Raw genomic sequence first — 25,082 nt, 5'->3', positions numbered from 1 at the left:
AAGTTCCACAGATTTATATCCTGGGTGAACTCTTGTTTGGCAGCTGCTCTTGGAAGGTTGGAGCACACAGTTGTTCAGCAACAGCTGCAATAATAGGAATAATATATTAAGTTGTTAGACTATATTTCTGCCTGGGGTTTAACTTCACATATACTACTTATTTATTCTCACAGTGTATTTTTATTCAAGAATATTTGGATAGTGGCGCAGTACAAATGACAAATTAAAATTCTTCTAAGTTATTCCCTTTTAGAGTTTGATTCTTTGATTTGTTTTCACTTAATATACTCCTCTACTTCACCTAATTAGAGTTGATTAATCTCATTTAAAATTTGCTTCAAATCTATACCAGGAAATAATAATTCAACAAGTCCAGCATTCATTTCTCACTTCATTACTTTCTTAAAATAGAATCCATGCTACATGATTTTGAGTAACTTTCTATGGGGGACTTTAAAGAAGGACTTTTCTGTATTCACTATTAAAATATTCTCCCTCAATGTGAAGGTTAAGAAAATGTCCTTGAAATTATTTGTTCTTGGTGGGAGATTAAGATATTTCACCTAAGTTAGTCCAAAAAAAAAGGTCAGAACTGATCAGAACTCTGGGCCAAGGTACATTCCATAATGAAATCCCTATCCCTAATGAAATATCCACTTGTGGATATTTCCACAAGTGAGGAAGATTGCAACCCTTCCAGCACCTTGATAAACAGTTTCTGGCATTGTTGTGACTGGGAGGCCAAGCTGCTAGTACTGAGCACCTCTGAACTTGGTATAGATTGATTCTTAAAAGGCAGATTTTCACTAGGCCATGCTAAGGGATTGTCTATCTTGATAGGACATACAAGAGCTTCCCACTCCTCTGACCTAACCTAAAAAGAAAATCAGGTCTTGCTGTTAAGTCATTTTCAGTCATGTCTGACTCTTCATGACCGAATTTGGGGTTTTCTTGGCAAAGATATTGGAGAGGTTTTCCATTTACTTATCGAGCTCATTTTACAGATGAAGAAACTGAGGCAAACAGGGTTAAGTGACTTGCCCAGGGTCACACAAGTAGTAAGTGTCTTAGGACAGATCTGAACTCAAGAAAATGAGTCTTCCTGATTCCAAGCCTAGTGCTCTATCCACTGCCCTATCTAGCTGCCCCAAACTCAGGTCTACCTCCATACAACAACAATAACTAGCTCTCATGTAACACTTTAATGTTTGTAAAGCTCTTTACATATGTAAAAGTTCAGGGCTTCTTGATTCCAAGTCCATGCTTTAGTCACCTTACCATCTCACTGCCTCAGTCATGAGAATAGGCCCGATAAAGCTTTTAATTCAGGTCTTCCATTCTTCCCTAAATACCATCTTTCTTTCCAACTGTCCGTGACAAAAGTTTTGCCACACTTGGCAATCAGCTCAGCCATTTCTGGCCATGTTTGGGGATTTTTAAACTGGTATTTATCGTATTTTTTGTTAATCTTCCTACAGGATCTAATTGTTACATCATTACTTAGACAAATATACACACCAAACAGAGATACATGGGCAAAGGAATATAGGCCTTAAAGCACAGAAAATTTTAGGAACAAATAATCCAGTTTAGCTCACATTTATGTAGTATTTTAATGTTTACAATGTACTTTTCTCACACACAAAAAATACTCTAGGGAGTATATCAGTCAATTGATCAACAAGAATTTAATTAAGTTCCTACTGGGCTTCATTTTTCTTATCTGGAAAAGTAGGGGGTTGGATTTCACAGCCTCTAAGGTCTCTTCGGTATCTATAAACCAATGACTGAATCTGAGCAAGCCTATGATCTTACTATGTGCCAGGCATTGTACATGCCAAAGAGCAGTAACAGTATAATTGAATATGGGTGCCAGCCAGAACATGGTGGCCTCTGAACACCAGGCTAAGGAATTGAAGTTTAATTCATTATGGAATTTAAAGCCATTGAGAACTTTTGATTAGGGAAATAACATGTCCATGGAAGAGACCTCAAGCATCATTTGGTCATTCTCCACCCCCCTCATTTTACAGAAGCCCAGAGAAGTTAGTTGATTTACCCAAGGTTATACAGGTAATAAATTTCATAGTAAGGATTCCAACCCAGGGCTCCTGATTCCACATTCAGTGTTCTTTTCACTATTCAAGACTGATAATTAACTCAGTGAAGGAGATATAAGGAGCAGTCAGAAATAAAAGGGAATATACACAATTTGTGGCCCCATTTTCCCCTATATATACACCTGTTACTGGGGTTCTGTTTTGTAGTTTGGATTCTCACTGATGAATAGTGTACACCCACATCTGCCCATCCTAGTCTTTTTCACTTCCTTTGACTCTTAGAAGGATCAGAATTTAAGAATACTTCAAAGAACCAAGCCACATCAATTGATGCATTGTAATTTTTTATCCATAAGGCAAAGAAAATAGAAATAGGATGAAATGCTTTATCTCAAAGTATAATTATAATAAAAAATTTTGAATCAATCGATACCCCAGTCTTTCTAGTGCTAGATAACAGATATAATTGAGTAAGTCTAAATACCAGCTTTGCATTTATGTGCCATCCCATCCTCAGTATATTTCTTAGTATCCAAGATTTTGGCTAGGAAAGGAAAATTTCTCTTGAGGGTTTTCATTCTCAGAGGTTAAGATGAATGTTGATCCAGCTCCCCATGAGTGCCTTCACTTGTGTCTCCTATAGACCTTAGGGAAACATGATTAATTGGCAGCAAGGATGAGGTTGGAAAAAGTATAGTGGGATGAACAGCACTGAACATTCTGGAAAACTATACATCTAAAAAAGGACAAAGGAACCACAGATAATAAACAGCAGGGATAGAAAAGCTAAATTCTTCCAGACCAGTATGATTTTTTTCTTTGGATTTTTTTCCCCCATCACTCTACCACATTATCAAGAGGAGCATAATGGCTATCTTCTGTCTTCATTTTAGAAGAATATTCATTTGAGGAAATTATCAAGTATTTACTGATCACATGAATCAAAAACTAAACGAAGAGCAATAAGCACTAGATAATGATATGCCATAGGGATTTCATTAGAGGATGTACCCTGGCCCAGAGTTCTGATCAGTGAACTCTTTTTTTTTTTTTTTTTGGACTAACCTAGATGGAACATCTTAATCCTCCACCAAGAAGAACAAATAGTTTCAAGGAAATTTTCTCAACCTTCAAATTTGGGGAAAATATTTTAATAGTGAATACAGAAAAGTTATCAAAAACAGTTCTTTTTTAAAGTACCCCATAAAAGCAACTCAAAATTATGTTGCATAGATTCTATTTTAAATCATCCAATCAGAGTTAAAGAACCAAGACACCTAGCCAGGGCTAGAAAATAAGATTCAGCCATCAAGCTATATTGCTATTATAAAAACAGAATAACAACCACCAAGGATCTCATGGCATGAAGAAACCTATGTAAATACCCAAATGATGTCTATCACATAGATAATATGACACGGCTTTCTACATCACCTGACTCTAAATATGTGGGTTGGATACCTGGATGCACCAGACAGCCTTCTGCTTACTGTAGACCTGTAGTTCTGTCTTTATTTTGAAAATGCTACGGAAGTGATCATAAATTGGAAATTAGGACCAAGTTTACATCATGGTAAGCAGAATGACAAAATTTGGAAAAGACAAATAGCCAGATTCTGATGTTAGACCACTTTCAAGAATTTCAGTGGGCTAATGAGATGGGATAATTACCCCCTTCCCAAATATTCCCTGGCTAAGAGTCATTACTTTCCATGTCAGGAATGAAGCAATCTATCAGATGGAAAGCTCTGTGAAGGCAGGGGTCCAAATACTTATCTTTGCCTCTATCCCAGTCCTAGCACTATACATCTAATTTTTTAGGCATTTTAATGTTGAATGAACAAATTCTTTCCATTTTGTTTGACTCAGTAACTACCCTGAATACAAAACATCAAGCAAAACCAACTTAGTATAAAGTACTTAAAATGTTCTTTTAAAAAAATCAGACAGACATGGAGAAGTGTTGAAACAACCAAATCCCAAATGCAGTTTCATACATAATATTTGCTAGGTGTCATACAAGAGAGTTTAAAATATACCCTTTTTGCCATCTAGGAGCTACCATGTATAATGGAGAAGAAGCCAACATCTTAGGAATGAAAGTTAATTCTATCTTAGGGGATGATTATTCATATTGTTTAGGCCTCCCGTGTCTATCACCCCCACATACTCCTCTTCCCTTTTGGTTTTGGCTGCTACAGGTGTGCCTAGTATCAGGTTTTGGCTTGGTTTGTTGATGAAAAGGGAGAAGGTAAATTGGAATTATTAAGTTAAATCATATTACTCTATTTTCATTATCAAGGCTTTCTCTCCCTGGGCAATCCTTTACCCTCAGTATCAGGGATGCAGAATTTCTTTTCATTAAAATGTTGAAAATTAGTCACTAGCTCCTACAGCTTTTGGTTTCAGCAGAGTCAAGAAACAGGATTAGGCAGTAATCTCTGAAGGCACAAGGAATCATATAAATATTTGCAATAAAATCCTTCACCTAGACAGGTAGGGTAGCATAACTTAAAAGGAAAAGAAAAAAAAAAGGAAGATTTGGAATGATGCATAATGAAAAAAACTACTTTTTCTATCTCTCTATCCAAGAGATCAGGCACCAAGACAGGAACAAAGCAGACCAGAAGCCTAATGGGTAGTTCAGGCAATCAATCAATAAGTTCTTATTAAGTACTCACTATATATATGCCAGACACTTTACTTGCCATGGGGGATTCATAGACAAAAGTGGAAAGTCTTAACCCTCAAGGGTCTTATGGGAAATTGAAGGGCTGGTCCCAGAAGACAGACCTAAGCAGAGAGAATGAGGCAAAGACCAAATCAAAGTAAATAACAGAGATAAATACTCACACGGGGGTCTCAGCTAGCAGCACAGATGAAAGGTTTTCAGAAGTAGAAAGTAGTCATAAGTCAGCAAGAAAACAAGAGTGTATGGTCGGCCAGGTTCCTTTGTTCTGTATCCCAGACAGCCTCTTTTATGTTGGGGCAGCCTAGGTTCTCACTTTGGTCCTCATTTAGACCTATGACTAGCAGAGTTTCATTTAGTCTAAAGAAAAGATGCAAAATTGGACCTATTTTTTGAAAAATGTTGGAAAACAGTTTTGGTGATAGCCTGACATGTAGTAAATCATTTCTGTTTGATTGATGGCATTCCATAGCAATGTGTGAAGGACTCTCCCAAGTAAATAAATAAGGACAGAGGTGATTCACTTCTCTGTCTCCTCCCTGAGGACAGTTCAAGAGTAAATAAACGCACCTATCTCACAGTGGAAAAGGTTTCAGCTAGGGCTGTATTTATTCTAACACTGGGGAAGGATGTAGAATCTTCCTCATAGGCAGTATTTCAAAAGATGCTCAGCTCAAATATGGTTCTTCCTGGAAGCAACCCCTGGACTCTTAATTGGGTCTTCCATTCCATTTCATATAATAGTACAAATGCCTCACATTTCTATAGCACTTGAAAATTTACAAATCACTTTCCCCAAAATAACTCTGAGTAATAGATATATGTGAACTGGGGAAAGAAATTTTATTTTGCCTCATTTGGAGCATTCCTGGTGTGTTCATTCCTTCTGCCAATACAAATTACAACATGTTTGTGACTTAGTAGCTAAATCCTAGGTCCCAAGACACACAGAAGTTCAGTGACTTGCTCAGGGTCACAAAGCTAGCAAATATCTGAGACTGGATTTGAATTATTGTCTTACCAACTCCAGTTCCAGTACTCTAATGATAATCTCTAATGAAATAATAATTTCCTTCATAATGGAAAGTGCATTTTATTATACTTCATTTGTATATAGGAAAGCACTCCAGTATTTCCATAGAACCACTGACATGCTGTGGGTACTCAATATGAAAACTCTCAAGAAATAGGTGCACGTAGCCCATCTCTTTGTACCTCATGGCCGATTTTCCTTTCTTGTCATCTGTGTCCATGATGATATCTTTCCTACCACTTCTCATACACCAATTATCACTAATAATATACCATGGACTCAACATGTGACTTTCCATGGACCTTTTGGTCACTTGCAATCATAATTCCTTTGAGATCATACCACCATGATTTGCATCCATGTAGATCCACACAGCAAATGCTGATTTTTTTTTTAAAATCAGATTTTTTTTTCAGCAGCCAACAGCTTATGATCATTGAAAATGCTCCCTACATAATTTCTCCAGATCAGTTCAATGCAATCACTTCTTCCTGCTCATTATTAATCTGTGTAGCTCCTAAGTCACTAGTGCTTACAGGCTAACTCAATGTGTTGCCCATCCAACTGCATATCGTAATCTGGAGAAAATGTGTCCTTCATCCACTTTACTTTTTCTATGTAGAGGGATGGACCATTTTTTGAGTGACTATGACTCTTGTTGAGGAGGCCTTGTAGTAATCAAAGCTTAATAAAATCAGCAAAGTATCAGCCACAAATAGGAGCATCCCTAGAATTTCTCCATCATTCAAGAGTCCCTCTCCTATTCAGAGTTTTCATAGGACACTTTCCATAACACTGGTTATAGAGAACAACTTTAGCAAGCATATGTTACCTGGCCCGTGTTGAACAGGGTTATGTACATAACAGATGCTTAATATCTCTGGAACTGAATGGAATTTAGCTCTATAATGTCATGAAATACGTCAGGTGTTGAATGACAACAGCTTCCTGTTACTTCCATTCTCTAAGAAAGAATCCTTGCCATTTTTTCATTTTTGTAGGCAGAACTATTCATCTTCGTTGAGACGCTGTCAGAAGGAATCCTTTTTCAATCTTTTGCTACACAATAGTGGTGTTTATATGCAGCACTTAATTGAGGCTTGCTATCTCTTTGAAATACTTATTATCAAGCTGTGCCTGGGCCAACTTGTCCTTTGATTTTCAAAGGCTATGCGATGGACTCTATAGTTTCATTTTCTGAGCTCATTTCTTGTCCCTCCTGGAATCAAGAGTCACATCATTCAGAGGATAACCCCTAAAAGTGAGTACTGCTCATTTTTGTTAGGCCCCTGTGTATTCTCTCTACTTTTTTCAGTCAATACCTGAAATTATGTCAAGGTTAGCTTGGTCCCTACTTAAAAAAAAAAAAAAGGAAAAATAAAAGATTTTTTTTTTAGGTGGTGTGTCCACAACACCCAAACAACTAACCAAGTGAATGGGACAGAGGAAAGACATTCAAATTGGTAATCTGGAGCCACCGTACAGGAAAAAAAAAATAGATGTTTAACCTAAATTATACTTGATGTCATTTAGGCCCATTATCACTATCATCTAGTGGACTTCTACCTGTATAATAATGGTAGAAAAGAAGTATCAAACTTGCTGCTTTCAAAATTCCCAAGCATGGTCCAACCAGATTACAATGGGATTGGGAAATGTTTAACAAGACAAATAAAAACATGACACAACATAGATATAGATAGATTATAGATAGATAGATAGATAGATATTTGTGATTTTCTAAGTCAATATTGTGAAGCAAGGATCCATTTTTATTTGAGTTTGAATCTACTGTTATACACTGTACCTTCTTGATAAGCAGAAACTTTATCTTTTACTGTTAACTGGTCCATTACAGATGCCTAGTAAATCCTGAATGGTAGGTAGTGAGCTTTCAACATTTTTTTTTTTACTGAATAAAGCTGTGCAGAGCTTTCAAATTTCAGTGGTCTCTTTACTTGAACCCCATGGATGAAAATGGAGAGAAATTTATGGAAATCCATTCTATGGCTCTCTTGATCCCAAAAGGTTAAAAATAGCTTGTGTAGATTTACATAAAAATGACTATTGTGTAATCGTAATTATTAATCTATTACAATAAGATTTGGTGGGGGTTACAACACCTGTGATTTCTTTGGCATTAGGGAGTCCTATCTACCACCAATATAACTCAGCACCTATGCTGCAACAACACATAGCTGTTATGTGTCAAAGGTAGGACTTGAACACAGGTCTCCCTGACATCTAAACCAGCTTTTGATCCATGATACTATATTGTTTCTCAATAGTTACCATTCTCAACTCAAATCATCTTCTAAGTGAAGATCTTCCTGATCCTCCCAGCTATTAGTGCTTCCCTATCCCAAATACTTTGTATAGAGTTTGCATTCATTTCTCTGAGTATGTGCTCATTCATTCCAGGTGAATATAAGCTTCTTGAAGGTGAAGACTATTTCATTCTTGTCTTTGTGTCACCAGTACCTAGTACAAAGCTTGGTACATAATAGAGACTTAGTACATTCTTCCTGAATTGAATTGATTCATATGACTCCCATTTCTATAACTTCTTAAGGTTTACAAACCACTCTCCTAAATGTTTTAAGTGCCCTGTGAAGTGAGCAATGCAAGTGCTATTTTTCCTACTTTACAGATAAAGAAACTCAGCCTCAGAAATGTTAAATGGCTTGCCTGAGGAGTGCTGGAACTGGGTGACTTGCCCAGGGTCACACAGCTAGTAAGTGTCAAGTGTCTGAAGTTGGTTTTGAGTTCCAAGATCAGAGTTCTATCCACTGTACCACCTAGCCTCCCCCAAAACAAATTCTTGAGGGAAAAGCCACAGAAGGACAGGATGAAGGAACTTTCCAGCCCAAGACAACCTAGAAGGTCAGTGTAGGCAGGACCCCAGCAAACCAGGAGCAGGCATTGGGGTGACTGAACCAGCGGCTGCAGTGGCTGCTTCTGGATCTCTCAGCCCACAGACAGAAAAGGGCTTAGACAACTGGTTAGAAGATTACAGGGGTTCCTCTGCTGGCACTGAGTGCAAGACTCTTTTGCATTGCCCATACTCAGATCTGGATCACATTCCCAGGGTGAGGAGGAGCACCAGCACGCCAGAACTTGTGGCTTCAGGGAACTGGGGACTCTGGTCACAGTTCCAGGCCAGAAAATAGTGTTTGTGGGCATTCACAGACCAGAGCACATACCAGAAGAGTAGTAAACACACCTTTCCTTAGATCATCCCACCTTGTAAGAACTGAAAGCTTACACTCCCTAGAACTATCTCAGAAAACAGCTACATGGAGCGCATGGATGCTCGTGGCCGGCAGCGAGCGATTTAGGGGCTGTAGCTCGCTCCCTCGCTCATTTGCTTTCCCGGCGCGGCTGCCAGAGCGAGGGCTGGGGGAAGGCGGAGGCAGGCCGGGCCCAGTGGGGGGAGGGCCCTGCGGCAGAGGCCAGGGTGGGACCGCGGGATGGGCAGACATGGCTGAAGTGCGGATGGGGACGGCGGGCGGGTGCCAAGGGGATGGGGCTGTTGCTGAAACTGGAGCCCAATGGGGGAGGGCTGGAGGTGAAGTTGGAGTGGGATGGCTGCAGATCAAGGTGGAGGTGATGGAGGAGAGGGTGGAGGTGAACCCCGAGGTGAAGCAGGAATTTGTGGAGGGGCCAGAAGTGAAGCAGGAGCTAATAGACGGAGTAGAGGTGAAGCAGGAGTCAACAGATGGAGTAGAGATGAAGCAGGAGGTTATAGATGGAGTAGAGGTGAAAGAGGAATGTATAGACGGAGTAGAGGTGAGGGAGGAATGTACAGACGGAGTAGAGGTAAAGGAGGAATGTATAGACGGAGTAGAGGTGAAGGAGGAATGTATAGACGGAGTAGAGGTGAAGGAGGAATTCTTAGATGGACTAGAGGCAATGGAAGAGGTGGTGGGTAGACTGCAAATGAAGAAGGAGATGCTGGGCTGGTTGGAGGAGGGTATCCCAGTAATGAGAAGAGTGGAGGTGAAGGAAGAGGTGATGGTGGGAGAAATGGGAACAAGAGAGATGACAGTGAAGGAGGAGGAGATGTCAGGTGGATTGAAAGTGAAAGAAGAGCTGATGCATGGGATGAAAATTCAGGAAGCGATCATAGATGGGAGAAACGTCAAAGAGGAGATGATGGAAGGAATGGAGGTGAAGGAGGAGGCAGTTCAGATGGAGATGGAGACAGAAGTGGATGTGAAGATACAAGTGAAGAAGGAGGAGGGTGAATTTGAGGTGAAGAAGGAGGAAATGGAATGGAAGTGAAGACAGAAGTGGATGGAATGGAGGTGAAGAAAGAGGGAGTGAAGGAAGAAGTGATGCATGGGCAAGAGATGAAGGAAGAAGAAATGGATGGAGCCTGGGTGAGGGAAGATGGAGCAGAGCTGAGAGAGGAACAGGAGCCACCCAGAGAGCTTCGGGTGGGCAGCAAGCAGAAGCTGGCCATGTCAAGCTGTGAAACATGTGGTACAGAAGAAGCAAAGGACAGGTGTCCACACTGTATGAAATGTTCCTGCAGTTTAGCCTGTGTGAAGAAACACAAAACGGAGCTTACATGCAATGGCATTCGAGAGAAGACAGCATTTGTTTCACTAAAGCAGTTTACTGAAATTAATCTTCTAAGTGATTATAGGTTTTTGGAAGATGTAGGAAGATCAGCTGACTACATTGCTAGAGATATTTTCTTGAAAAGACCCGCAACAAATAGAATTTTAAATTACATGAAAAACCGAGCACGGAGACACAATATTGACTTAAGAATTTTACCAATTGGCTTCACCAAAAGAAGAGAGAATTCAACAGTATTTGATAGGAAAGAACAGCGCTTCTATTGGCATCTGAAACTGCTGTTTCCTCAGAGTCATGCTGAATATGTGGAAAAAGGAGTTCCCGGTGATAAGAAGCTTCATGAAATGTTAACAACCTACATTGATCCTGAAAAATCTGATCCTATAATTCAGCAGAGGTTAAAAACTTATGGCTTTTCTGAGAGTGGAATTCAAATTTTAATGAAGATTGAAAATATGCAGCATGACTTAGGTATTATGAACTGGATCCTTGTAAAAGTCTCATAGACAATTTGAAAGACAAAGTGGTGATTGAGTACCCAGTGTTACATGTGGTATTGAAAGGATCTAAGAATGACGTGATAATCCTTGGCCAAGAGAGAAATGAATCCACTGAGAGTTTTGGCAGTGAAAATCCAGCACTTTCTTCTGAGGAAGAAGGTGAAATCCAAGAGAGTTCCTGAGGAATATGCATTGGTTGTCTACTTTGGGAAAGGAGGAGCACCTTTGATTTTGGTTTTGGTTTTGCTTTTTTACTTTTAAATGTAATTTTAAATTACATTAAGAATTATTTTTCTGGCCCAGTTTTCATGTGAAGTGCCTGGTCAGTTTACAAGCTTTTTTTTTTCTTTTCCTTTGATCATCATAGAACAAATTTGTTCCCATTTCTGTGTGCTTAGTATAGCAGGCTTATAAACTTTAATATTTAATACCTAACCTTTATTTAGAGATTTTGAAGTTCAGATTCTTGCTAACCAGTGAAAGATTGGTGAGTAAAATACATGGTTAAAAGAATCTGGCTCCATGTGGGTTCGAATATTACTATGTATATTGATCCTGGAGCAATAATCCATTTTTTTTTTTACTACATGTGTATCTTTTCCATCTTGAGGGAAGGAAAAAGTAATATCTTATAATTGAGTAGATTAATCTGTAAGGCACCTATTGTAAACAAATGAGGACTTTGGTAAAATATCACGGAAGGAAACCACAGTTTCTGCTGTTTGAGACATCAATGTGTTTGCTCTCCTTACTAGGAATCGTAAGCATTTAATGCCATCTTCACTTCCATCACCATCAGATGCTTATCCCCTTTAACTTCATTAAAGGATGTATTGAGTAGTTGGGTTTTTAATTTATTTATTTTCCATTCCTAGCAATACCTGAAAAACTTGGAATCTGTGCTATAGAAATGTACATATGTGCATTTATATAGACACTTTAAATTTTTATCATATGGTATCTTTGTAAGCCTTATGATTTCACTCGTTGGAATTGCAAAGTTTTCCTAATTTTACTGGAATTTCTTAAGTTGTGAAATGACTGTATAGATTAAAAGATTATTACATCTGAAAAAAAAAGCTACACAAAAAATCTGAAGCTTGAGACAGTGTCTCCTCCACCCCAAGAGCAAAGTCCAACTCTAATATAAAGTTAAAAATCCAGAAATATGTTGGAAAAAATGAACAAACAACCAAAAAACTCCTGACCATAGAAAGTTACTGTGGTGACAGAGAAGATCAAAACACAAAACTCGGAAGAAGACAACAAAGTCCAAGAAAAATGTGAATTGATCTCAGGCCCAAAAAGAATTCCTGGAAGAGCTCAAAAAGGATTTTTAAAAAGAAATAAAAGAAGTAGAGGAAAAGTTGGAGAAAGAAATTACAGTGATGAAGGAAAATTAAGAAAAAAGAGTTAACAACTTGGTAAAAGAACCGCAAAACAATTCTGAAGAAAAAAATAACACCTTAAAAAAAACAGAATAGGTCAAATGGTAAAAGAGGCACAAAAATCTAATGAAGAGAAGAATGCCTTAAAAAGCAGAATTGGCCAAATGGAAAAGGAGGTACAAAAGATTACTGAAGAAAATAATTCCTTACAAATTAGAATTGGGCAAGTCGAAGATAATGATTCCATGAGACATCGAGGAGCAACAAAACAAAAGCATAGGGGGGAAATGTGAAATATCTCTTTGGAAAAACAACTAACCTGGAAAATAGATCAAGGAGAGATAATTTAAAAATTATTGTACTACCTAGAAGCCATGATAAAAAAAGAGCCTAGACATCATCTTTCAAGACAGTATCAAGGAAAACTATCCTAAGATTCTAGAACCAGAGGGTAAAATAGAAATTGAAAGAATCTGCTGATCATTTCCTGAAAGAAGTCCCAAAATGAAAATACCCAGGAATATTATAGCCAAATTCCAGAGCTCCCAGGTAAAGGAGAAAAATGTTGTAAACAGCCAGAAAAAAAATTCAAATATTGTAGAGTCACAGTCAGGAAAAAAAAAAACAATTAAGCACCTACTTTACGTGTAAAATGCAGTACTAGATGGTATAGGGTACTATAAAAATAAGTAAGTCATAGCTCTTAAGGAAACACATCATAGAGGGAGTATGACAAAGTACACAAATAATTAGAGATCAAGACAGCATGGGATACATGCATCAAGGTACATTCTTACTCATATTACATATATTTTATTAATTATTAAATTGGAGATATAAATTTAATATTTTTAAATTGCTGTATATATAGGTTGAGATTTCCCTCCCCAGTATTTATCCCACCAAGTGAACAAATTTACAACCAATAACTACTCTTATCTGGAATTGGGAGGTGGGGAGAAATTTTAAGTATCTCTTGGTTTTATGTTCCTCTCCCCACCCTCAGTCTCCAACAAATGATTTACCATCTCTCTACACCAGGCCTTTCCCCAGTCCCTCCATCCCCTACTAAGTTTTGGTAAAATACCTTTGTCCTTCAGCAACACACATCTTGATCTAACTTATGCTCCAAAATCTCTCTTAATTGATCCCCTAAGAGCAGCTCTTCTGCAGGGCAAAGTCACATTTTGATGTAATCATACTCTAGATGTTGTGGTTTCCTTCCTAGGCTTTGGAAATGGCATCCCCACAAATGACCGAGTGGTCCCTCAAGAAAAAAAAAATGTCTATATGAAGGATTTAAAACCATAGATTGCCTTCACAGGGGAGTTGTGGTGAATCTCTCATTTCAAAACGTGCTTTCCCCTTTCTTGATCATCTCCAGAGACTCACCATGAAGTACACGTGAATGTTACACTTTAGGCTTTTAACTTGAAAGTCAATAACTTTCTAGTTATAGAGCACGTGGCCAGCAACAGAATGCCTGATCTCCGAGAAAAGTTTAGATTCTGAAAATGCTGGTTTCCAAGGAAAGATCTGAACTTTCCAATACTGTTAGTCAATCAGAGTGGAGTTTCTTTGTAGCAGGAAATGGAACGTCATGGCTATAAAAGAGGAAGAAAACCTAGCTATGTCAACTTTGTCTTTTGGGTTGATTGACCATAAAAATGGAACTCATTAGATATAAACTATCCCCCTCATTGGTTTTCTTTTATGACTCAGTTTCAGGTAAAACACATAGTGAGACTCAAGGTGAATCCTTTCATCTCTGCACTTCGCTTCCACCTCAATAAAGGGAGTACGTACTTTAAAAGGTTATTGTAAGGATCAAACAAGATCATGTATGTGAAAATGCTTTGAAAATGTAGCATGTTATACAAACACAAGATATTAGATATTCTGTATTCATATGGGGAAATGTAATCATACTCAATCAGTAACACAGAGTCAATTTCAGCCGGGAAATTGCATCACTGTATACTCTGTTGGCACATTGAACTAACAGTGGTAGTTATTAACCTCATCATCTAAACACAAAGCTTCAACTGCTAAGAGTTATGATTTTGAAACGTTATAGGATTCTTTAACACCTTTCTGCCTCTTGGCACCTATACCATTTTGGCTTAGAATGGTACATATGTGTATGTAAGGAGACAGTGAGGTTTTTGTTCTGATCAGAATACAATACAAAAGCCAAGGGTTTTTGTTATTGTTGGTTGTTGTTGTTGTTGTTTTGTTGCTGATGACATACATCCATAATGAAGGCAAGAATGTGGGCCCAAAGTGGAGAGAATTCCTTAAACCTGGTGTATCTCTTCTGAGTGCCAGCATAAGTATGATATGAGACGCCTCGAGTGATCTACAGGTATAAACAGCAACACTTGGTTTAGATTTTCTTCAACTAAATACTAGGAAGTTATAAATAAATGGTCTACTTTCAAATGCTCTTGAGGATAGAGGTAGGAATAGGGGAATGTTGCCAGGATACTATATATCGGACACCTGATTAAAATCATTTCGTATTTATATATTGTATTCTAAATTATGTGATAAACTTCTAAAAGGCAGGGATCCCAGGGTCCCAGGATAGGACCTATACAGCACTGGGAAATGCTCCTCCTAAGTTAAAAATAATAATCCCATTGTACTCTGCCCTTGTCAGACCTTATCTGTATCAAGTTTATTTCTGGGCACAAGGGTTTATAAAGCACATTGATATGTTAGAGAATGACCTGAGTGGGGTAACCAAGACCATAAAGGGCCTTGAGTTCATGACATACGAGGGAACTGGGCGTCGTTTTCCCCCACTACATCACATTTTTGAGTGACTTCAGTTAGGGACAATGGGCATGTTAACCAACAACGGTGATCGAGCGCTCACTCAATGTGGTATTTTGTCAATTATATTTCACTCTTTGAACCACAAAATATCCAGACTTAATATTTGTAAATGATTTTCTTTTGACTCATAGATGAAGAAGATATACTGTAGAAAGGTATAAAGGAAGATAATACAGTCTATATGCTTAAAGACCCTATAGCACCACAACCTATAGGCCCTAGACCACACCTTCAGATCTACCAGCAATAAAACGGAAAGAATGCTAGAGCTGCAGTCAAAAGACCTGCGTTCAAATCTTGGTCCAACCATTTACTGTTGTGACTTTGAGTAGGTAACTTAACCTCACTGGGTCTCAGTTGCCTCATCCATATGTAAATTGACCTTCTAACTGAGGGTGGGATATGTTTTATTTGCTATTGCTTATGCAGAAGGAGACTGACTCCTAAATTGGTAGAAGGAATGCTGAGTACTTGGTATGGGCTGGATGGAGTTGGTGCTAAAGCTTCTTGGGAATGAGACATGTCCAGAATCAGACAGTTCTCAGAAGAGACAACAGAATGACTTTGGAATCTGTAAACATTTAGGGGAAGACAGTTCCTCAACATGTTGCTGATTTCGAGCTTATGTCCCTAGAGTCTTCAGAGAAGGAATTTCCCTTTAGTGAGTTTGAGGCACCTCTCTTGGTTAAGCTGAGATCTTACCTTTCTCCCCTTTGAGGAGATCATTCACTCAAGTGTTTTCTAATATATTATAATCTGTGTAAATTCTCTGTACTCTGTTCGCTTGGAGATATGGCTTTATTTGTTAGTCACTATTTGTGATGGTCTTTTATGTAGCCAGCAATTGGAGGGAAGGGGCTAGGCTAGCAGGTATAATAAGCTTTGGGCTAAACCTCCTTTAAAATAACCAGGAAAGTGACTTTGTTTTGAACTAGACAACCTCCAAGACCAACAGATATTTGAGAGGGCAGACAGATATCAGTCAGTTGATCAACAATAACTCTCTTGGAGGTAGGAAAAGAAAGGAGTGAGGAGCTAGCCACAGCCCTTCTCTTGCTTCCCCTCAAGGCAGAAATCATAGTCTCCCTGGGAGAGGTGTGGGCCAGATTATAGAGATACCTATCTATATCATTTATGAACCTATGCCTATACATTTAATCAACTCATATGGACATTAATATCCTACATGGGCATTAAAAAGGTGGGGCAGCTAGGTGGTATAGTGGATACAGCACAGGCCCTGGGGTCGGGAGGACCTGAGTTCAAATCCAGCCTCGGAAATTTACTATCTATGTGAGCTTGGACAAGTCACTTAACCCCAATTGTCTCCAAAAAAAAAAAAAAAGACTGGGTTTTCCTATCTTGTCTATGCTGTAAGTACAGGGGTTACTCATGAACTCAACCCCACTGCTGATCAGCACAGTAGTTCTGACCTGCTCTGATTCCACCTGGGCCATTTTGACCCTCCTTAGGCAACTTATTGGCTCCTTACTCCCAGAGGTTCACCAGATTGATGCTGAACTTAGTGAAAACACCTGATCAGCTTAGCTCATTGCAACTCAGAACTCTGGAGCTCATAAGATGCACCATGCCTGGACACACATATCATACCTGTAAAATGAGGTATTTAAATTAGATGACCTCTGAGATCACTTCTGACTTTAGAGGAATGAGTTTTGGGTATTCCAAATCCTAGTCTCATCTGTGAAACAAGACAAGAAGATACAAGACTTTTCCCCAGTGCCAGCTACAGTAGGCAATATTTCTTAATTGTTTTAAAAGGATATGTTGCAAAGCAATATAGGTCAAGCATGTATAACATATAGGGATTAGAAATAACAAATAAAAGAGGGAAGTTTCAAAGTCATATGGTTCTTTTAAGTCAGTTGGACTTTTTAAAAACTCTCATTGGGGGGGCAGCTAGGTGGTGCAGTGGAGAGAGTGCTAGGCTTGGAATCAGGAAGACTAATCTTCATGAGTTCAAATCTGGCCTCAGACTCTTACTAGCTGTGTGACCCTGGGCAAGTCACTCAACCCCAATTGCCTTTAAAAAAAAAAAAAGGAAAAAAAAACTCTCATTGGGAACTAGGCCTAGCTTTTTTTATTCTTTAAGTACCTGTTAATCCTTTCTGGCAGACTAGTTAGTCAACAAGCATTTTTAAAGTACCGAGAATACAAAGAAAGACAAAAATGGTACCTGCTATTAAGGAATTTGCATTCTAATAGGGAGAGACAACATGCCAAAAAAAAGTATATAAAAATATATCCAATGAAAATGAGAAGTAATTTCAGAGACAAGGCATTAGTAGGGTGAGGGGATGAAGGAGGAGAGAACTAAAAAGACCTCCTGCAAAAGGTGGGATTTGAGCTGAGTCCTGGGTTATCCAGGAAAGCTAGGAGGCAAAAATGAATAGGGTGAACATTTGAGGCCTGGAGTATGTGGAGAACAGAAAGGTATAAACAGACTAGAGAGAGGCAGGAAGGGGCCATGTCATGAAGGGCTTTAAAAGCCAAACTGGTGGTTTTATATTTCATCCTAGAGGTAATAGGGAGCCAGTGGAGATTATGAGTAAGAGAGGGTGGCATGGTCAGACTTAATCTTTAAAAAGATAACTTTGACAGCTGAGTGGATGACAGATTGGAGTGAGACCAACAAAAAGATGATTGCAAAAGTCCAGGTGCAAGGTGATGAAGGACTGCACCAGGGTGGACACTCTGCAAATAAAGAGGAGACAAATAAGGAGATGTTGTGAAGGGAGAAAAAACAACACCTAGTGACGGACTGCACATATGGGATGAGTGCAATTGAGGACTCAAGATTTGAAGCCTAAGGGATTGGGAAATTGTGGTGCCCATGACAGTAATTGGTAAGTTCAGAAGAGTGGAGGGTTTGGATGAAAAGATGAGTTCTGTTGTAGACATGTTGAGTTTAAGATGCCTATGGGATATCTAGTTCAAGATGTCTATGAGATGGTTGGTGATGTGAGGCTAGAGCTCAGAAGTTGGGACTGAGAATTATCTGTATAGAAATGATAATTAAAGCCATAGGAAGCTAATGAAATTACCAAGTGAAATAGTATAGAGGGAGAAGGTGGCCCAGGACAGACCTATTTTAACATTGTCCCCAGAATTAGCAATACGTATTATCTCAGTTCTCAGTCTCAAGCCAATGGATTTAATCTGGTAAAGCAATATATGTCTCATTCTGTTTAGACCACATTCTCCCAGCGATTATTCCCAGCTGTGGGAATTAGGGCCTAGGAAAGGTACTTCACTCCTGTGACTGTCCTCTCTTCTTTTTTACCCACACCCCAAACATGCTCTTTCTTTTGGGTTTCAGTCTTTCAAAGAGATTTTAGTTTGGGAGCAGCTAGGTGGTACAGTGGTTAGAGTACTAGCCCTGAAGTCAGGAGGACCTGAGTTCAAATCCAGCCTCATACACTTACTAGCCATGTGACCCTGGGCAAGTCATTTAACCCCAATTGCCTTAGAGAGAGAGAGAGAGAGAGAGAGAGAGAGAGAGAGAGAGAGAGAGAGAGATTGAAAGATTATAGTTTTGTCATAGATGCTTTGGTCATGGAACTGGGGAAGTATTATCTTTGCTACCTGGACAAGAAAAACCTTCCTTACTTGACTTCTTCAATAATTCTCTTTCTGAAGATTAGGCTTCATGTCCCAATCTTGTGCAATGCATCCACCCCTTTATGGCAGGTCTTGGGACTCTGACCAGTTGAAAATTCCTTCTCCCTCCTTCTTATCCTAGTTAGTTCGAGTGATTCCTCTAATCCAGGTATTCTTAATCTTATTTGTGAAATGGACCCCTTCTCAAAATAATGTATTTAAATACATAAAATAAAATATGTAAGATTAGAATGAAAACCAACTATACTGAAGTACTTTTTAAAAATACTTTTAAAAACAAGTTCTCAGACCCCAAGTTAAGAACCACTGCTCTAGCAGCTGCATGGTTGGCACTAGTGTTGGTTTCTGATTTCAACCTTCTGGGCAGTGCTCTGAAGCCATCACCCAGTTTGAGACACCATCTTGACTCCTGCTGTGTCCCCAAGTTACTCCCAGCAATTTCAGGATCATTTCCTGTATCCTTCTCAACATGTTTCTGGACCTGAGAATCATTATATCCAGCTTATTGGTAAGATTTTGGTTTAAAAAAAAAAACCAACCCTGAGCCAAACTAATAGTGGACATTTAATTTTGGACTACCTTCCTGTTACATGTTCCCCTCTAAGCCAAATAGGGTTGACTTGTGCCCAGATCCTTCTCACAGGGACTATCTTTGGAAATTCTAAGTTTCATATTAATAAAATATGTCATGTATCCTCCCTGCTCCTGGCCCCCATTACTGTTTCTCTGCCAATAATCAGGATACAGTCATATTATCACAAGTTTAGAAAATAACAAGAGAGAATAAATATAGATAAATATACCTGAAGAGAAGTGCAAACCATGAAACACACATTTAATCAGCTGTGGTTATATGGCAACTGGTAAGGGTTCAAGAAAGTGGAAAACCTGACAGAAGGTGTGTGGTATTCGTGAATGGAGTGATTTGAAAATTTCTGAAGGAATTCAGTAATCTAGATATTTGTGTCTTCATTGGACAAGGAAGAAGGGGTTGCAGGGACAGCTTCCAAATTGTGGAAAGGTCCCCCAGTGAAGGGTTCGGTGTTTGAAGACCTTAAAAAGTCAAATCAACAAGCATTTATTGAGTACTTTCATTTTGACTGAATCACAGAATTTGAGAATTGGAAGAGACATCAATGGTCATCCAGAACAGTCCATATACAAAGGAATCCCCAGTATAGCATACCCAGTAATTTGTCATCTATTGACCTTGAAGACCTTCAAGGAAGGGGAAACCCTCCATTTCTTGAGATAAGCCATTCTCCTTTCAGACAAATCTGATGATTGGGATGTTTTGCCTGACATCAAATCTAAATTGGCATCTTTGCAACCTTCCCCTGTAGCACCTGGCTCTTCCCTCGGGAGTCGAATGGAACAAGTCTAATCCCTCTCCCCATGACAGCCCTTCAGATACTTGAACACAGTTATCATGATCCTCCCACTCTTCTTATCTTTGGGCTGGTTTACCTATGGTCCCTTCCAGATTTAAATCTATGATTCTAATTTAAAATATAAGTCAACTTGGAAGGAAATAAATACATTTCCTCTCTAAAAGGATACTAAAAGTCAAGCAAGCTGACCTATGTCAGCTCTTAAAATTCAGTTCAATCCAGTTCAACCAGCATTTATTAAATGCCTACTATTTGCTAAATGTTGTGCTAGCCATTGGAGAGATACAGATACAAAAATGAGACAATGCCTGCTTGTGTTCTACTAGATTGATGGACCATCTAATGCTTTGGCTTCCTAGAAGACACAAACGTATAATGGGGAGATGGCCCAATGGATACTGTTGGACTTGGAGTTAGGAAGACTTGAGTTCAAATCTTGCCTCAGACACTTACTGGCTGTGTGACCCTGGGAAAGTCACTTAACCTCTTCCATCCTAAATTTCCTCATCTGTAAAATGGGGGTAAAAATTGCAAGTAACTTCCAGGATAGCTATGTGGTGCAAACAAGATTATATATGTAAAGCACTTTGAAAATCTTAAAATGGGCTATTATTATCTACCCCAGTCTTTAAGAATTCAAACATTTCTGATTTCAATAATACAGATACCTATTCGACAAACCTATTAGGTGGTCTTCAAGAATTACTAAGAGTAGGGGGCAGCTAGGTGGTGTAGTGGATAGAGCTCCGGCCTTGGAGTCAAGAGGACATGAGTTCAAATCTGACCTCAGACGCTTGACATTTACTAGCTGTGTGACCCTGGGCAAGTCTTTTAACCCCCATTGCCTCATACAAAAAAAAAAAGAATTGCTAAAAGTAAGAAAAAAAATCATCCCCCCCATAGCCTAGTGATGAGCCTTTCTGAACTTATCTAGGCTGGTCCTCAGACAGTAGACATAGAGTTCATCTTGCTAGGGCCTGCCAGAACTTCTGTTCCACTAGCTCTAATGAATCTTGAAGAATTCAATATGAATTAGTCAATCAACAAGTGTATATTAAATGACAGGTACTATAGTAGGAACTGAGGATCCAAGTGCAAAGAATGAAACAATCCCTTTTCACAAGAAGCTTACATTCTAATGGGTGAGACAAGTGAATATATAAGCATAAAGAGCATAAGTATAAGATGAATAAATACAAAGTAACTAAAAGCAAGATAGTTAGGAGGACGGCACTAGAAGTCGAGGAGATCAGGAAAGGCTCATGACATGTGAGCTACATGTCAAAGAAGAGGATTCTATGAGGTAAGAAAGGTACACATTCAAGGCATATGAGATGCCCAGGGCAAAAGCATGAATCTGGTAGATGGATACCACAAAGAAGAATCCAAGTAGATCTTGAGTAGGACCTTATGAAGTCTGATCACTGACTGGACAGGGATTATTTTGAATAGATTTAATAAATACTAATTGTGTCTCTATACAATAAGAGCCCCTGAAGAGTCCAGCTGTTTTAATAACCAAATCAAATTGATTATAAGACAAGTTATTAGTGGCAAAACTGTAATTAAATTAATGTTTGATATACTTTATTATACAGATATCACTTTTGTGTTGGGAATCCTATGGATGTCTGAAACATTCCATGTGATTAGAAACACTACTATCTTGAGTATATAGCCAAATTTTTATTTTCAAAATGGAAAATTGAGACAGCCAAATAATTAAGCCCCAATTGTTGCATCTATAAATGTTCAGATAGTTAAAGTGCAAGTGGATCAGTTGGTTCTCTTTCATTTTTTTTTGTCTTCGATTATTTTAAATAACTCCCTCAGCTCACCTCTTCTCTTGCTGAAAAAAAGATCTTGTTCTAAGCCAGAATCTCTTAAATTCATTTTAAAAAAAACATCATCCTACCATAACATTAAAGTAATTTTTATTGTGTTTAATTCTCCATGGCAGTAGAATTGATACATGAGCATTCCTTGCACCTGTGACTATATCCTTAATTTGATATCCAACTGCAAGCTCGATTCACAGAACGGACTTAAAATAGAATGTGACTGACAGAGGAGCTCAGACCAGATGAGACCTTTGCGGTAATCTTATTAACCACACTCTCAGTTCCCAGCATTTTGGTGATTAAAGCTCCCTGAAAACTTCCCAGGAGAAGATCATGGCACTGAACATGGAACTGGAGAGGAGGCCTATATTCAAGTTTTCAACCAGAAAAACACACACAAGGCATCTGAATAGGAGGCCTCCCCCCACCCCATCTCTTTGGGAGCATGTACACCACTCTAATTAATAATTAGCAATTAGCCACTGCTATTGCGGAACCTTCATTCCCTGTCAGACAGTAGGTACAAGTAATAATTAAGAGAAGGAATACTGCCAAAGCCCCTCCCTCTCTGTCACATATCTTCGGTATCTTTGAGAAGTCAAAGAAACTTGGCTCCGCCATTACCTAAATGAGAACATAACTCCGACCAAATCCATCTCCAGGGCCCTGTACTGTAAAAGCACTGGCTTCTTCTGCACTTGGAGGTTTTGAACATCTTCATTCTTACATAGAATCATGGAAACATGAAACATCTGTGCCCCATTATCTTTGTTACCAGTTTTTTGTCTGTGTGGAAATCAGTCAGCATCTTTACTGCAGTAATGTTCCAGTCACCAAGGCTTAACGTAATAATTTATGTATTATTCCAGGCACTGGCTGCTTCCAAAAGCTCAAGCTCAAACAACACGTACGTGATCTTAGCTTGCCTGGGTCCTGAAACTTCCCTTGTACTTGGTAGCTTAAGGTTCAGACACACAGAAGTTTCACCCCATTGTCAAACTTCCAAGTCATTAGGACCAGCTCAAGTCCCACTACTTCCCTGCAGCCTCTTCTAATTATTCCAGTACTTGGTGATTGCTCCCTTCTCTCAACTACTCACAGCCAACAATGCATGGTATTGTATTTGATTGCCCCATTTCTGTGATGCACTTGTTCATATGGCCTAGGTTTCTGTCCCTAACTAGACAGTGTTCTCCTTGATAGCAGAGATCATGTCAAACTTTTTTTAAATTCCCCCATATGGCTAGTGCAGTGTAGAGCACATAACAGATGCTCAATCTATTATAATCTGAAGGATTGAAGGGGTGACCAAAGCAAAATATCTCCCCCACTTGCCTGTGAGGATGGCTGAAATCCCTAATTCTTTCCTTTTTTCAGTTATGGAATTGTCTCCTGAGAGGCACCTATTAAATTTTATGTTTATTATTTAAAAGGGGCTATTATACGTTAGCATCCATCCGTGAGTTGTCCCTTTATCATATTGGGAATTTGCTCGTCTGTTTACATGTGGTATACTCTAATAGAATGCAAGCTCTTTGAGAGCAGGGGCTATATTCTGGAAGGAACATTAAGAGGGAGGAGGAAGATTAATCAGCTATGTGCCAGGCACTATGTTAAACATTTACAAATATTATTTCATTTGATCCTCACAATAACCCTGGGATATATGTGCTATTATTATTATTCCCATTTTACAGTTGAAAAAAGTGAGGAAGACAGAGGTAAAGTGACTCCCAGGATTACACAGCTAATAAGCTCTGAGGTCAGATTTGAACTCAGGTCTTCCTGAATCCAGGCCCATCATTCTATCCAGTGAACAACCTGGTTGTTTTAGGGAGGCATAGTATCTAGGAAAATAATTTGCCAAGGCTGGACACTGATCCTGAAAGGAATGAAAAATATTTTAAAATGTATAAATCAAATTATAAAGCATCATGTACTCCCTCTCAATTTACAAGTACAAGAAACTCCACACAGACATTTATTTCAAAATCAATTCCTTACCAGTATGTACATGTGGAGAATGTTGGTTGAGGAATAGTATTAGAATCTGAGTTCAAATGTCAGTTCTTCTGCTGACTATCAGTATGACCCTGGACAGGGAATTTCACCTCCCTTACTCTCTTGTTTCCTACTTTAAAATGTGAGAGGATTGGACTAGATGATTTCTGGGGTCTCTTCCAATATTAAACCTTCGATCATATGAGACTTAATAATTATGGCTCATATTTACAAGACACTTTATGAAGTAGTAGTAGTAATGATGATGGTGGTGATGATAGCAGCTAGCACTGACTTAGCACTTTAAAGCTTGAAAATGACATCACATATATTGTTTCATTTGAGCCTCCCAATACCCTTCTGAAATATGTGCTATTGTCATCCACATTTTACAGTTGAGGAAACTGAGGCCCAGAGAGGCTAAATAACTTGCCAAGGGTCAGTCTGTGGAACTTACGGAAAGGAAGAAGCATCACCATCTGCAGGACCATAGGACTCTTCCATCAGACTTGCAGATGAAACCTTCCATCCACGTACCTTCTCGGCTTTCGTTAGTATCCCCTGCACTCAGCACAGCACTTTGAACATAGGAAGTACTGCACCAATGCTTGATTCATTCAGACTCACAAAACAGTTGAATTAAGCAGCAGTTGTGAAGTATGAATTTAGTTCCTCCTTCTCCTGAACTAACACAACACTTCATACCTCATTTATGATCAACCAATAAACAATTAAGTGCCTACTTGTTGGAGAGGCTGCTGTGGTCTTTATATCACTATGTGCCAAGCACTAGGGATACAAAATGACAAAAAAAAAAATGGAACAGCCCCTTGTCCTCTAAGAGCTCATATTCTTCTACTGGGGGCAAACAACATGTAAATACAAAGTGATTTCAGCGGAAAGGCATTCACAGCTTGGAGGGGGAATGAAGAAAAGCCTCATGTGGGCAGTGCTTCAATTGAGCTTTGAAATAAGCATTAAACACTGTAAATTGTTGTTCACTTGTTTCAGTTGCATCCAACTCTTTGTGACCCCGTTTGGGGGTTTTCTTGGCAAAGGTGCTAGAATGCTTTGTCATTTCTTTCTCCAGCTCATTTTACAGGTGAGGA

At 38.9% G+C, this 25,082-nt stretch overlaps 1 protein-coding gene and 1 pseudogene across 2 annotated transcripts in view; both read left to right on the top strand.

Moving 5' to 3' along the window:
• Nucleotides 1–25,082, top strand: part of SLC24A3 (solute carrier family 24 member 3) — a 750,777-nt gene that overhangs the window by 602,061 nt on the left and 123,634 nt on the right. The gene's annotated exons all lie outside the window — the stretch shown is intronic.
• Nucleotides 9,092–11,055, top strand: LOC114026551 (annotated as a pseudogene).

The sequence above is a fragment of the Vombatus ursinus genome, unplaced genomic scaffold (genome assembly GCF_900497805.2).
Source record: "Vombatus ursinus unplaced genomic scaffold, bare-nosed wombat genome assembly UNPS02014841.1, whole genome shotgun sequence".
In the NCBI taxonomy this organism is placed as follows: domain Eukaryota; kingdom Metazoa; phylum Chordata; class Mammalia; order Diprotodontia; family Vombatidae; genus Vombatus; species Vombatus ursinus.
Note: the sequence above shows the minus strand (reverse complement) of the source record. Positions and strands in the feature narration are given on the sequence as shown.